A 14268-nucleotide genomic window follows, 5' to 3' on the forward strand; every position below is an offset into this window, starting at 1 on the left:
GTTGAGAAGGGATGTGTCATAGTAGAAAAGCTCTTTTCCAGAAAGTTTTCTTCATCCCCTGAACCTTGGACAGGGGCAGGAACAATCAAAGAAACATAAATTAAGATTCTCCAGAAGTGCAGTTGACTACCAGAAATGTATAGCTCTATTTGAGCGAAGTGTTTTAGTAGGGCTAAGATTGTCATTTATCACAAAGATAATTTGATTATATCAGTACTTGAGTAGCTCAGATGTTTTACAGTTTACTGACAGCTGACTTATTTATGGAAGACTTAAATTCCCCGATTACTCTTTTTAGTGTTTGCAACAGGTAAAAGATGCATTGTTCCTAACTACCTGAAGTTTCACAAGGAGCACAAGCCTCAAGTGAAGCATCTGTGTCCTTGAACCCAACCTCCTGATATAACAGCAATTGAAATAATGTTTAGTTTAGAAACATCTGCAGAACATCTGCGTTTTATATCACAGGTTCCTGAAAACCTCCAGGAGCCAAATTTAAACCTTAATAAGAGTTGACAAGTGGTATTATTGGCTCTGTGGCGTAATTCCTTTCCAGGATCAGGGCCTGTATTCCCAGATACGAACCAGCAGTTGCTGTCTGCAAAAGCCAACATGCAAAGTCTTAAGGAATTTCTCTGATTTAATTGCTGACATGTTCATGGCTGCTCTCTATACAGATACGTATGATAGCTTGGGATAGGATAACATCGTCGAGGAGCAAACACTTCCTCGCTCAGAGCTCTTGGTGTATAAATAGTAGTGTGAAAAACTGATACCATTGAGACTTTGCTTGCATCTTACAGAATGACAGTGACAAAATTCTGTACATACAGGGTAAAAGGTGGGGATGATGATGATGCTTCACTGACAGAAAGTTAATGAGAGGTTGTCAGTACCCTCTTACTATCTCTAAGTTATTTCTGGATATTGGAGTTGGAGTAGGCTCCACATGCTGTCCAGAAAACAGGATAAGACAACACAACCATGGTGTAATAACATTAGTGTTGGAGGAGAAACATGTTCAGACTAGAGAGCCATGCTATGTATCTGGCCTGGGATGTGACACCAGGGCAGAAAAAATTAAAGATATGTCAGATCCACAAAAATGGCTGTTGTAACTAGGAGAAAGTCACAATGTTCCTTGAGTTCATATAGCCATTTTCCAAATCTCTTGGAAAAGACTGTAGTTGTGTGAGAAATGCAGCACTTCTAGCTCTGTGTCTCTGGTCCTTTTATTTATTTGACTCAGTGTGGAGTGGTGGCAGGAAGAGGAGAAATGGAATGACCTCTTTTTTTTTCATAGCATAGTTCTACTCTCATGTTCTCTGATGTCCCTCAGTAATCATGGGGAAGCTGTGCAGAATATGTGCAGATAAGGGAGAGAATGCTGCATTATTTCATTGTGTGTTTTCAGTTTAGCAGTCTTTGCAAACGTAGGGCTCTGAATCCAGCTGTTAATCTTTTAGATTAAGAAAATACCATGATTAAATCATATAGCTGAACGATGAAAAACAAATGTTTTTTTTGTGGAATAACTCAAGCTCTGAGACAAAAATCCTTGTTTGTGAAGACTGATTTGAGAAAAATTAAGCAACAGAGGTGGAGGGACATCCTCGGTTGTCGCTTTTAAGATCAGTTGATAAAATTCTGACTCCAGTGGAGAGGAGACTGGAGGATTTCAACCAGCACCGTGGTCTTCAGTTTATTGTATAGCTATGAAAATGCTGCGTGGCTAAATAAGATTTGAAAACCAAGATTTTTCTAGTAATATGGAATGAGTATGTTGATACATCATTGGTAGTATAAAGATCTTGGATTGCATCATCTGTATGCTATATTGGCATTTTTAAACTCTTTGATGGTCTCCCTCAAACCGTATCACGATGTGTATAAATTTACTTTTATGTGAATAACTGACATCTAGCCATATATGTAATTTTGGATGAAATACGGATTTAATGTTTTATTTTTCATAAAATAATGTCAGATGAATCCTTCACAACAAAGTAAGAAACATGCATGACAAGCTTGATGGCATGCGTGCATATTGGAATGGTTCTGTGTTGTCTGTAACAGTGTCAGTTCTTTGTTGAATATAGCATTTAAGATTTACATTTTTCAGTCTACATTGATTGAATGTGAATTTATAAAGAAGAAAGCCAGGTGTAGAAGCTGATGAGGAATTTGATAACTGGCAGGGAGGAGCTAGAGCTCCGAAAGTTCCTGGGCATCAGTATTAAGACTGCAGGCCAGAAGAAGTGGGTAGGCTTGAAAGGTGGTCAGAAAACTTAAGGACAGAAGAGGGTAGAAGTTGCTTAGATTAACAGACCTGCCTTTTCAGTGAGTAGTCTTGGGTGCAGTCTCCCAGTCAGGCTGTGGTTTTATGGACAGCCTACTTCTGGACAGCTCCTTTGATCAAACTTAAATTCTAAATTATTTAAGGTCATGCTCAAAAAATGTAATGCAACACACAGAATTGTACTGAATTCATTGCTGCTAGGAGCCGATTGTTTATTTTCTTGAAGAGGTCCATGTGACAAACCTGAGAAGTGAGAATGTAACCAGTGTGTCTCTCTTAATAAGAGAGAACTTTTGTCCAGGTATTTCGGTCACCTTCCTCAACTGAGAGTGAGGGCATGCTGCCAGTGTGGTGAGAGCAGGGCTGCTATTCCGGCTGGGTGACTGGGCTGGCAGGAGATTCATCAGGGTCAATAGAAGAAAATGTGAAGTCCTGCACATGGAGAGAAACAGCTCCACACAGTAGACTGGGCAAGTCCATGAGATGTCTGATGTATCCTTGAAGATGTCCTTTTGAATGGAGTTTGGTCTTGTTGGACTTCAGTCTATATTTTACTGTGATTTTAGAGTTAGATAATGATAAAGGTGATTGTTTTTATTATTAATGTATATTTGAGGAGTTTTTATATTGTTGTTTGCATAATGTATCCTGCTGTCACAATACTGGTAGTAGTGTGGCAGTACGTTTGGTTTCTGTCATCTGCTTTCTCCTCTGTATCTGTTGCAAGCACTTTTCCTAGAAAGGAAATGACTGCTCTTACGTGGTCTTTCGCATCTAACAGTGTTCAATGGATTACTGGAGTACGATTGCAGATAGAAGTATCAACAGGATAAAGTGATTAATCTCAAGAGAGTTATCTTGCACTGGCCATCAATCCTTCCTTTCTGTCATGTCCTTTTCAATGTAGATTACAGTGAAGAGGAAGCAATTTGATGTTTTATTTCAATTCATTATGATTATAAATACCTTGGATAAAAAAATATAACAAGCAACCACTTAAAAATGACCACTGGCCAAATTGAGCAGGGCACAAAGCCTGGAAAGTTCTTTGGGTTTCATCTGCTGGGTAGCATTTGTTGAGATCTGTCCCTTAGCAATCCATGGTGGCTACTATTTAATGGATGCTTAACAACTAAAACAGATAGCAGAGTGTTTGTTGTCTGGGGTCCACTCTTATACACTGAATAGAGCTGCTTTTACTTTTAATCATTTAAAGATATAAAGGATTCTGAAATGGTAACACGGGAGGAAAATTTTACTTTTTCCAAAACCTTATATTCAGAAAAGGGAGATGCAGCAAAGATGCTCTGTCTTGTTCTGTCCCTTAAAATGATCATGTGCAGTACATTGGGTCTTGGCTCTGTTCTATTCATTTGTCCACTGTTCTGTGTTTACAATGCTTCAGCAGCTGGCTTGGGGCAAGTATCCAAAACACACCCACATATATACACATAAAACCAGTTCATCAGACTTAGGGACTAATCATGCTTGCTGTTTGACTTGTGACCTAACCTTGTTTAAACCAAGTTGGATTTTAATTTTGAGGCTTTTGTGCTTTTATTTTATTCCTGCCAGTGTGGACTGGGGACAGAGGTCTATGAAAGATCATAACCATTGCTTTAAAACTCATATCACAAAACAAAAATGTATTTGCAGAATTGTTACTTCAGAAGAATACAAAGTCGTGGTTAAAGGTAGCTGTGGTTTTTCTGTACCCTCAAACTTCAGAAGGGCTATGGAAGGACGGGGGGATTAGGCCTTCCATGTCAAAGCCTCATCTACTACAAAAGCTTCGAACTTCAGTGTAAAATCAATAAATAAAGAGGTTCTTATATATAATAAATAAGGTTGTGTTTTCAAGTTGTCAGTGCAGAGCTGTCCAGGAGGCTTTGCTAGGAATCAGAGAAATGTCTTTGGCTTAGCGGCTGCTCAGTGGTGGTGTTGTGGGGCTTGCATCCTGGTGGCTGCACAGGTTTCTGTTCTGCTTGGAACAGCTGTGGGATGATTCGGGTGCATTGACTTTGCAATGGTTCTTGAATTACAATCCTATTTATCAAATATGTTTTATAAACTGGAGAAGTGGAGAATTGCATTAAAAAAGCAAGGCAGCAATATTTGTGTAAGGTGGCACAGGGAGAAGCAGCAGCTCCACATTGTAGTGCAGTGTAGCTTGTAGGAGAGCGATTAGTCTAGAATTGACAGAGTGTAACCAAACTATGGAATATTCCTAATAAGCAAGTTATTTTCACTGTGTGTGTTGCTGAGATTACTAAATCACAGCATACTGTAAAGGTAAATCTTGCTGTTGTCACCTAGATCATTGCTCCACAAAATGCTACCCGACAATAATGAGCCAGCTAGTAAATTGTGGATGTACAGGAAAGCTGTGTTCAAGGATCTGATTTATTTGACATAACTCAGTATAGTAGAATGCCTGTAAAACTACTTTTGAAAGTTAGTAGGTGTCTCCTTACTATTTTAGTTAGTAAATGCGTTGACATCTATCACATTACTAATTACTGTTGATTGTAAAGCTTGCTTTATGATTACTTGACCTTTTGAGCTTAAGTTCTTCCTGTAATGAATATCTTTCTGTAACCATTACTTTGCTTTTTCAGTGTTTTTTTTTGAAATTCGTTTAGGAGTAAAAGCCAAAGAAACCCTTCAGTTTGAAAGTCTAACCAGAGCTGAAAACAGTTAGAAAAACCTAACTAGTGAATATAAAATGACAGATTGCTTTATAATGCAGACAACTTTAATAGCAGTTTCTGGGACTTTGAAATGCTTGGCTGTATTAATGATACTGGGAGAGGGAGAGGAAATGTGCTACAGAGTCCCTGCCTCTTGGGAGAAACTGAAACAGATGCCATAACCTCATGTGGTCTCCGAAACACATCTTAAAGACTGTATTATGATGGAAGGAGCATGAAAATCAAGTTCAGAAATCTTGACTTGAACATTTCCTCAGTTCTGGCTGCTGTGTGAAAGCAGAGGGTGTCTGCTGCAAGTGGTGGGCTCTGGCAGGAGGCTGTGTGCAGTGGCTCGAGGGGAACAGACTTGAAGTGTTTGGTAGGACTATACTGGTACAGGTTTGTCCCTTTGTCCCCATGGTTACCAAATATGCCTGGAATGATCCATCACCCAAACCATAGGCTAGTTTGGGTTTTGGTGAAAGCTAGTTCGAATGGGAGCTGGAAAGTTAACTGACTGTATTACCGTTATAGCTTAGATCAGGAAGTGCATCCATGAATCTTGTCTCTTTGTGATTTGATGAGTGCTAGCTTGGCTGTGGGCCGCATGTGCTGGCTTGCTTTTGACAGGAGCTAAACTGAGAGATGCGCTCTAAAAGCTTATCTCACATGCTCTGATTTCTCGTGGTCTAAACCAAAGTAAATCCCCCAGAGGATAGGGGCTGTGGGTGTCTTCAGGAAAATTTGTCTCACTGAGGAGGTCCTTTCCTGTTGCATGGTGGTGCTTGCTGATAGAGACAGGCTGGTCACGCTGCTGGGTGAGTGTCACAGAAGCCTACTAGCTGGGGTGGCACTCTGTATTTCTGTCTGTATATCATGCTTTTTCAGAGTAGCTACTTTTGTTCTTTTATCCTTGTTGCTCCTGAAGAAGTCCTAAGTGATGGACAGAGTCCACAGGGAGCTAGATTGCAAGTGCCTGGATCCTTTCACTTTTAACTCAGTGATTTTGCTGAAGGTTCTTGTCATCAACAGGCTGACAGGCAGGAGTAGGCATCTCCAGAGAGCAGTTCTTCCCACTGGATTCCTTTTTCTCCCAGTAAAAAAAGACATATTCTGCCTGAAAAATGTTCTGGACCAGACATCATGAGCATACGGGGCTCTGCTTTGCAAGACTTTTTCTCCAGTCCGTGGGTTTTTAGAGCATCACTGAGCATCCCTGCTCTTGCATTCTGACTGCTCTACTGTAACACGTCCTCATGGGAACGAAAGAGCAGCCACTTAGCTCATTTCACCTTTTATTCCTAGAGCACTTAAAGAACAATTATACTAATTCTAATAATGACTAAATTTATACTACTCCAGAGAGAGAAGCACAAGGCATTTAATTTCCAAGCAGTTTGACAAGACCATTTTGATGTATTTTCAAAAGTACGACACAAATTACCAAAGTGGGGAGAAAAATGTTTAAATTCATACTCTCAGGTTCTTTGTTTCCAAGAAGCTGAATACCGTTCAGTTGGGCATTGTCCATCAAATAAAACAAGTTGAAACCAGAGATTTACAGAACTTAATTCTTCCTTGTTTCTTAATTGCCTGTTTCCAGTCATTAGTTATCAGAGTTTAAGTGCTTATCTTAAAAGTAAGAATACTTTTATTGAGGGATTTTTTTTTCAGTACCATGAAGCAGCACAGCTAACTGCGATTTGAAGTTAATCTTTAGTTCTCAACGAGAAGGGAAAAAATACGACTCTTGGTCTGCACATTCATACTGATTAAGAAACATTGAAACAGAAATGGAAATACTACATGTACTTTACTGCTTTCCCTTTCCTACCTACCTGACAGTAAATGCTGAATGCTAGAAATAAATGTATATTTTTCGCATGTCATGGGGAGAATAATATCAAACAATGCAATTCATCACTTCTCACAGGAAGGCATAGAGTAATGCGTTAGAATTCTGTACATAGCACGTAAGGAGAAGGCAGTTATTTTAATCCTGATATCCACTGCTCACAGACCTCAATAATGATTGTAAGGAATACGGCATTTCATGAACCCAAGGACATGTGTCTAAAGGAGAAAATAAGCTCCTGGTATTAATCTAAGTGTTGACCTGCTTGTATACTTCCCACACGGCATGTCAGATGTAGTCTTGGTGATTCATTAAGCCTTTCTTGTTCATAGGTGTAGTGATGAATCATGAAAGGGCAAGTTTTCTGCTTTTGAGGTTGTCACCTTCTTGTGAACTTCGCTATTTACCTAGATTTTTTATTATTGCTTCAGTTCAGTTTGATAGCAGTCCTCTACAGCTGTGATTTCTACAGTCAGATGTGAGGGATGTGTAGGCATAGCTCAACTGAAAAGAGAAGCTTTAGCTTTTGAACATATGTAAATATGCGCTGGCTCTCTGCCTGAATTCCTAAGTCATATAAGAACATTTCAGTGTTATTAAAAGGCAGACAGGAAACTGTATTATCAAAAAACAGACAAAAAACTCACAAAAAAATCCAGAGAAAGCAAAACAACAAAAAAGATGTTGTCCTAGAAATAGTGAGATTCAAAGCAATCCCAGTACTTCTGCCTTTGTTTTATTTTCCTATCTTTTAGGGAGATGATACCGCCCCAGTACACGTATGTTTGGATTTAAGTCTGAGTTGTGTTTAAAACTGTGTGGGCTTGGGCTTTGGTGGTTATTCTTTGAGGACAGATGATGGTAAGACTGTGTCTTGCAAATTAAGAAATACAGAGCTTCTGTTGGTCTTAAGAAAATGAAAATTAACTTAGATGTGTAGGTAGTCTTATTAAGTGCAGTGATACTGAGATGATGTTTGCTGAACTACTCTGTGGAGATTTACATAATGGATGAGATACAGGAGCTCCAGGCTGCATGACCGTGGAGTTTATTCTATCACTGAATGTAAAACAAGTGAATTGCCTTAATAATCTCTGCAGAGAGCAAGGATAATCTTTTTTATATGCAGAAAGAGTTAGAGATTTTGTAATCCTGGCTATTGGTGTACAAGGAGCCAAACTTTTCTTTAGAATAATCTGGATCCTTTTAACATACTGTCTTACTCAGTTCATGTAAAGTTCTTTAGGACTGACAAGTGAATGTACGTATCTCTATGAAAATATGGCTTTTACACAGTAAAAATATGCTATCTACTGATAAGTCATGGCTCGATAAAAGAGGCTTGGAAGAGGTTGTGTAATTATCTCAACAGCTACATATTTAAGTATATGGAAAGCATTTATAAATAAAGCTTACCTACTGTTTACTCCTGTAGTGGCAATAACAGTAATCTCAAAAAATTTAGAACCTTCATAATTTTGAAGTGGTTTATGTTGGGAAGATGTTTTAATATTAATCATAGAATCATAGAATTATAGAATTATTGAATAGCCTGGATTGAAAAGGACCACAATGATCATGTAGTTTCAACCCCCCTGCTATGTGCAGGGTCACCAACCACTAGACCAGGCTGTCAAGAGCCACATCCAACCTGGCTTTGAATGCCTCCAGGGATGGGGCATCCACAACCTCCTTGGGCAACCTGTTCCAGTGTATCACCACCCTCTGTGGTGAGTGAAAAACTTCCTCCTCATATCTAACCTAAACCTCATCTGTCTCAGTTTAAAACCATTCCCCCTTGTCCTGTCACTATCCACCCTCCTAAACAGCCGTTCCCCCTCCTGTTTATACGCTCCCGTCAAGTACTGGAAGGCTACAGTGAGGTCTCCCTGGAGCCTCCTCTTCTCCAAGCTGAACCAGCCCAGTTCTCTCTGCCCTTCCTCATAGGAGAAGTGCTCCAGCCCTCTGATCATCTTAGTGGCCATCCTCTGGACCCGCTTCAAGAGCTCCACGTCCCTCCTGTACTGGGGGCCCCAGACCTGGATGCAGAACTCCAGATGAGGCCTCACGAGAGCTGAGTAGAGGGGGACAATCACCTCTCTCTCCCTGCTGGCCACTCCTTTTTTAATGCAACCCGGGATACAGTTGGCATCATTAACATCAAGAAGTTTCAGACTTTAATCTCATCCATTTTGTTTACCCACTTATTGTGGTTTTTTGTTTGTTCTTTTATTTTTTTATTTTTATTTTTTTCCCCATACCTCGGTTGAAGATATCTTTTCAGCGTAAAATATGAATGAAGGAAATTCTGAAAAGGTAGATCAGTTAAATGTAGATGATAATAATAGCACTCAGCTCCCATTGTGTGCTTCTCAACTACTTATTTGGCTTCAGGCAAGAGTTTGCATTCTCTTTTTCTCAGTATATGTATGTGCCATCACTCTTTGATCTGTATCAAGGCTACTTACCACCATTTGCCAGAAGGAAGAGATTTAGTGTTGGGCGTGGCAAGTTTCCAAAACAATTAATTATGTCCTTACTTTCTGGTTTCTATGAGCTATATACAGCTTTAAGAATCCTCTTGTATTAATCTGGCATCAACTGCTGCTACTTTTTGAAGTCTGGGTAAATAATTCATCATACCGTGTTGTATAGAAACACACATTTATTTGCTTGATATTATACCACTTCCTGTGAGTAGGAAGGCCATTGGAAAAAAAAAAAAAAAGTTATTGAATGTGGTGTTCTGACAGGAGGATTAGTTTCTGTTTTTGTTGATGTCAAAAGTGACTGACAATCCCTAGTCCATCTACTAAATAAGTTGTACTCCATTCTTAATTCCGCAGTGCACACTGAAATTAGTTCTGTTGACTTTACTTTGGATGCTGGATGGCAACTATTATTTATCAATTCAAGTAAGAAGTTAGATTTTCTTTTTTCACAGTTTCTTTTTCTGTCTGGGTTTCTAGTAAACTGGTTATTTTTGTCTAGTCACAAGTTCTTAGCAGTGATAGTTATTGCAAGGGAGTAATGCACCCCGGAATGCCATTGGTCTTTTTGGCCACAAGGGCACACTGCTGGCTCATGGCCAACCTGTTGTCCACTGTGACACCCAGGTCCGTCTCTGCAGAGCTCCTCTCCAGCAGGTCATCCCCCAACCTGTACTGGTGCATGCAATTATTCCTCCCCAGATGCAAGACTCTTTACATGCTTTTGTTGAACCTCATCTGGTTTCTTACTGCCCAGCTCTCCAGCCTGTCCAGGTCTCGCTGAATGGCAGCACAGCCTTCAGGCGTGTCAGCCAATCCTCCCAACTTCGTATCATCAGCAAACTTGCTGAAGGTGGCCACTATCTCCTCATCAAGGTCATTGATGAAGATGTTGAACAAGACCGGACCCAGCACCAACCCCTGAGGAACACCGCTAGTTACAGGTCTCCAGCCAGACTCTACACTGCCAATGACGACCCTTTGCGCTCTGCCAGTCAGCCAATTCTCAACCCCCCTCACTGTTCACTCATCTATCCCACACTTCCTCAGCTTTGTTATAAGGATGTCGTGGGAGACAGTATCAAACACCTTACTGAAATCAAGGTAGACTACATCCACTGCTCTCCCCCATCCACCCAGCCGGTGACAACATCATAGAAGGCTACTAGGTTGGTCAAGCATGACCTCCCCTTGGTGAATCCATGCTGACTACTCCTGATAACCTCCTTCTCTTCCAGTTGTCTGGAGGTGGCATCCAGCACAAGCTGTTCCATCACCTTTCCAGGGACAGAGGTGAGGCTGACAGACCTGTAATTACCTGGATCTTCCTTTTGCCCTTTTTGAAGTCTTGCCCAGTTTTGAAGACCGGAGTGACATTGGCTATCCTCCAGTCTTCAGGGACCTCCCCCATTCTCCAAGACCTCTCAAAGATGATAGAGAGTGGTTCAGCAATCACCTCAGCCAGCTCCCTCAGCACCCGTGGGTGCATCCCATCGGGTCCCATGGATTTATGAACACTGGTGTTGCCTAGGCGCTCTCAGACCGCCTCTTCCCTGATTAAAGGGAAGTCTTCCATTCCCAAGACTCTCTCACTAACCCTGTGGGGTCTGGGATTTCTGAGGGAGAGCTTTTTCACTGAAGACTGAAGCAAAGAAGGCATTCAGTATCTCCACCTTCTCAGCATCTCCCGTTAACAGAACACCCCCCTCACTTAGGGGGATCCACATTCTCGCTAGTCTTCCTTTTACTGTTAACATACTTAAAAAAGCCTTTTTTATTCTTTATCACCTTTGCCAGATTCAATTCCAGGCAGGCTTTAGCCTTCCTCGTTGCATCCCTGCAGGCCCTGACTACATTCCTATATTCTTCCCAAGTGGTCAGACCCTTTTTCCACATTTCATGGACCTTCTTTCCTTTGAGTTTGTGCACGAGCTCCTTGCTCATCCACACAGGTGTCCTGCCACCCTTTCCTGATTTCTTGCTCACAGGGACGCACTGATCCTGAGCTTGGAAGAAGAGCTGTTTAAATGCTGACCAGCTCTCAGAGGCCCCCTTACCTTCTAACACCCGAGCCCACAGGATAGCTCCAAGTAGGTCCTGGAAGAGATCGAAGTTGGTTCTCCTAAAGTCCAGGGTAGTAATCCTACTTATTGCTTTGCTTCTTCCACTCAAGATCTTGAACTCCACCGTCTCGTGGTCACTACAACCCAAGCTGCCCCTGACCTTTACTTCTTTGACAAGCCCTTCCTTATTAGTGAGAATAAGGTCCAGCAACACCCCTCCCCTCATCGGTTCCTCCATCACCTGCATCAGAAAGTTGTCTTCAACACATTGCAGAAACCATCTGGACTGTGCGTGCCTGGCCATGTTGCTTATCCAGCAAATATCTGGATAATTGAAGTCCCCCATAAGCACCAGCACCTGGGATTGTGACACTACTTCCAGTTACTTATGGAAGGCCTCATCAACCTCCTCCTCCTGATCAGGGGGCCTTTAGTACACACCCACAACAATGTCAGCCATACCAGCTCTCCCCTCGATTCTCACCCACAAGCTCTCCACTGCTACACCACTGTCCCCCAGGTGGAGTTCAATACATTCTAGCTGCTCTCTCACATAAAGAGCAACTCCACCACCCTGCCTCGCCAGCTGATCTTTCCTAAAAAGCACGTAGCCCTCCGTGACAACATTCCAGTCATGCGAGCTGTCCCACCACGTCTCTGTGTTTGCAGTGAGATCATAGCCATGTGACCACACACAGATCTCCAACTCTTCCTGTTTATTTCCTACACTGCGCGCATTAATGTACAGACACTTTAGGGAAACAGCATCCTCTTGCCCCTCTCCATCCCTTTGAGCTCCACCCTCATCACCCATCAAGCTCTGTTTTGAGCCTCCATCTACCCGCTCAACCCCAGCGGCCCTTATTTTGTCCTCTTCCCCCTTGTTACCTAGTTTAAGGACCTTTCAATGAGGCCTGCCAGTTCCTGGGCTAGAATCCTTTTACCCCTTGCAGACGGGTGAGTTCCATCTGCAGCCGTCATGCCAGGAGCCGAGTAAATTGCCCCATGGTCAAAAAAAGCAAAATTCTTGTGCCTAAACCAATCTCAGCTATTTATTTATGAGGAGGGTTTTTTTGGTCCTCTCAGTGTCCTTCCCCGCCACTGAAGGGACAGAAGAGAAAACCATCTGCACACCCCCTCCGTCAAGTATCCTCCCCAGTCCCTTGAAGTCATTTTTGATAGTCCTCAGGCTTCTCTCAGCAGCATCATCACTGCCGACCTGAACTACCAATAAGGGATGGTAGTCAGATGGGCAAATAAGCCCAGGAAGCTTTCTAGAGATATCCCTGACCCGTGCCCTAGGGAGACAGCACACTTCCCTCTGGGTGGGGGCAGGCCGACATATTGGGCTCAGTTCCTTTTGGAAGGGAATCACTTATGACTATTACCCTCTTTTCTTTACTGGAGGAGGCAGTCTTCAAGCATGGAGCTGACCGCCTCTCCTTAGAAAAGCTTGGAGGCTGTCCCTCCACCTCATTCTCAGCCACCTCACCCTCCAGTTTCAGGGCATCAAACCTATTGCTTAGAGGCACCTGAGGAACTGAGGTAGGTGCGTTGCTGAGGTGGGACCTGCTGCCATTTCTCCTCTCTTCTCAAGTCGGCTCTCTCGGATTGACCATGGCAAGGAAGAGGGTCCACTACAGTTTGGGGGTTGCAGTCTATGCTCCTTTCTCGCAGAGAGTTGCACCACCAGTCTATCTCCCTCTCACACTCTCTGATGGCTCTTAGTCTCTCTACCTCCTCCCTAAGCTCCACCACCAGGCTGAGCAGCTCATCCACCTGCTCACACCTCGCGCAGGTGGCATCCCTCCCATCCTCCCCTGGCAGCAGCAGGCTCAGGCACTCCCTGCAGCCAGAGACCTGAACCACCACATTTCTGGGCAGGCCCTCCATCTGGGTTGCCACAGTCTTCTTGGAGCAAGGCCGCTGTCTGGTAAGAGACCATGTTTGAGCCTGCGGTCTCAGGGTCAGACAGTAGGAGCAAAGACAAGGACACTGATGTGTCCTGCCACAAGACCCACCTCCCATACCTACTGCTGCAGTAATGGGCAGTGTGGGCTCTGTTCATACTCTGCCTTCCCTCCCTTTTATCAGTGGGCAGTAACACCCTTTTCTCACCAAGCACGTTAGGTGGACAGAAGCTAGCTTCTGCCCTCTCCCGGATTGCTTTTAGCCTTTAAGAAAAGGGTCAAGGTTAATCTCAGAGATAAGAGTGAGCTGTGCCGGCTCTACCCTTGGTGTCTCAGCAGCCTGCCCACAAGCTGCCAGCTGCTGCCAGCCCCCAGCACCAGCACAGTGCTTTTGCTGGTTTAAAAAAAGCCCTAAAAAGAGCTTTTTGGTCAGCCTTTTTGCTTTAGGTCCCTTCCCCAGTGCAGTCTTACCTGCTCTGAAGCTAGTCTCCACAGCAATGCGCGGAATCCTGCAATTATGAGAGCTTCCACATGCCACAGGTCTTGGTACAGAATCACAGAATGGCCAGGGTTGGAAGGGACCTCGAGGATACCAAGCTCTAAGCCCCCTGCCACAGGTAGGGCCACCAACCTCCCCATTTAATACTAGACCAGGCTGCCCAGGGCCCCATCCAATCTGGCCTTAAACACCTCCAGGGATGGGGCATCCACCTCTCTGGGCAGCCTGTTCCACCACCTCATCACTCTCTCTGCAAAGAACTTCCCCCTGACATCCAACCTAAATCTTCCCTCCTTCAACTTCAAACCATTTCCCCTTGTCCTGCAGTTGTCAACCCTTTCAAAGAGTTGATTCCCCTCCTGTTTGCAGGCTCCCTTTAAGTACTGAAAGGCTGCAATGAGGTCACCCCGCAGCCTTCTTTTCTCCAGGCTGAACAAGCCCAGCTCCTTCCACCTGTCTTTGT

The 14268-nt window shown here is 43.1% G+C and overlaps 1 protein-coding gene and 1 pseudogene across 1 annotated transcript in view; one reads left to right on the top strand and one right to left on the bottom strand.

Moving 5' to 3' along the window:
* The window catches only part of KLF12 (KLF transcription factor 12), a 280926-nt gene that overhangs the window by 78056 nt on the left and 188602 nt on the right, over positions 1-14268 (top strand). The window lies entirely within an intron of this gene.
* On the bottom strand, positions 12285-13424 carry LOC146545718 (uncharacterized; annotated as a pseudogene).

The sequence above is a fragment of the Meleagris gallopavo genome, chromosome 1, assembly GCF_905368555.1.
Source record: "Meleagris gallopavo chromosome 1, MGAL_WU_HG_1.1, whole genome shotgun sequence".
Classification (NCBI taxonomy): domain Eukaryota; kingdom Metazoa; phylum Chordata; class Aves; order Galliformes; family Phasianidae; genus Meleagris; species Meleagris gallopavo.